This window comes from Halyomorpha halys, unplaced genomic scaffold (assembly GCF_000696795.3).
Source record: "Halyomorpha halys isolate HHAL.00 unplaced genomic scaffold, Hhal_1.1 Scaffold819.1, whole genome shotgun sequence".
In the NCBI taxonomy this organism is placed as follows: domain Eukaryota; kingdom Metazoa; phylum Arthropoda; class Insecta; order Hemiptera; family Pentatomidae; genus Halyomorpha; species Halyomorpha halys.
Genome location: NW_027106888.1, coordinates 61,677 through 63,662, shown reverse-complemented (window position 1 = coordinate 63,662; position 1,986 = coordinate 61,677).

The window sequence follows — 1,986 nt, the reverse complement described above, 5'->3', positions numbered from 1 at the left end:
ATATTTAGATGTCTCAGCAGATGTTTCTAGATGTTTTATAAAGAAAAAATAATATATGAGGATAAATATACAGATAAAACCATCAGATATGGTAAAAAATAAATATATAAAAGATACAAACAATAAATGAGAATGATGTTTGAAAAATAGATAATGAAAGTGAGTATGTATGATATTTATCTTTTCAACATCCTTTGATTCTCTCTTGTGTAATTGTATTAAATTAGTCTCTCCATTAAGCTATTGCATTGCTCTTTTTTTCAAATTTTTGTTTTTATTGTTTCTACTGAATTAATGGCTGTTATATCACTCTAGATATTAATATAAGCTATCTAGGAATTGTGTATCACTTATTATTATTATTATTCACTGAATGGTCTTCCACAATCATTACTACTGCCACTATGTAATAAATAATGAACACATTTGCTTCTATATCTTAAGAAATTCACATGAAATATTTGAGTCATAGATTTTTTTGTTTTATAAATCTTATGTTTAAAGTTTTAATTTAAAAGTCACATTTTAAGACTGGGAAATGACTGTTCAGAATTTTAAAGATGAAAAAGTATATAAAATCACAATATATAATGAATAAAGTCTAAAGCACAATTAAATATTTTAATATAGCACAAATATGCATTTCCTAGATCGCATTTAATTTCTGATGACATTCCATTAAGTATTTTATTTGACTTACTTTGTTACGTGAATATTTCAAGAAAAATAAAATAATTCATAGTTTTGTAAAAACGTAGTTACAAAAATTATATAGATATGATTCATATTTATATACACTTCTTTTACAAATGATCAATGATAGTATTTATCATTATATAAAATAGGATAAAAAGTATTTTACTTCATAAGGTTATAAAAGTTTAATGAATTATTGGAAATTTGAAAGAAATGTTGAATAATATATTTAATAATTAAATTATGTGTTTTAAGTAAAGAAAATTAATTATGTCCAATGGAGCTCAATGTTTTATGTGTAAATAAATAACAAGTCCAGTTTGTCCCAAATATTTAAAAACATTTTTTATTAATTAGTATATGAAAAAAATCATAACGATGCAGAGTTAAACAAAAAGAAAAATAAGTTAGGAGAAATTCCATTATTGAGAAAAAATATGACAGAAAATAAGACAAGCAAAAAAGGTACTCGAGTATTAATGAGAGATAATCCAAAATAAAGCATCATGTAGCAAAATTACATACCTGAAAGCATTCATTACGGTTGATTTTTTTCTACAAATATTTTCATATTAAAGAAGAATTGCATTCCATAAACCTTCCGTGTTAAATTAATTTAAGTTTAAAAAACAAAGTAAAGAGTAATATAAAAATAATAAATAATGTACCATTTAAATATTCATTATTATTGTGATTTATAAACCAGATAATAATTTACTTTTAAATGTAATCAAATATTATTCTTTTACTTATAACATATTATACCATTTTATTTTTTATAAAATTAATTTAGTCTTTATGTTATGTTGATGTATTATAAAGAATATAAAATATAATTTGTGGTTATGTTGATTATTTAAATTTTCAATATATTTTATTTATTTTTTTTTTACATATGAAATAGAATTATAAAATTTACTCATCTAGAAATGTTTGCATTTAGTTCAAAATAGGTTTATCAATTACTAAGAATCCAATAAATATATAAATTTAAATTTGAAAAACAATAGTAGTTATTATATCTACACAGTAATGAATTATAATTAGTTCGTCAACTACTTCCGCTATTTTTTCCATGTTTACATGCATCATAATAAACATTTTTTTCTTACAAATATTAAAATTAGCAAGACAACTGAAAAGTTATGGAAGTCTAGTCAAATTATATATTTATTTATTTAATTTTTTTTTTTAGTGCAATGTTTGTTAACTGTAATGTACATTTTTTTTATATATAGGTAAATTTATTCAATCATTTTAAATATACACTTACAAGCATAATAATATATC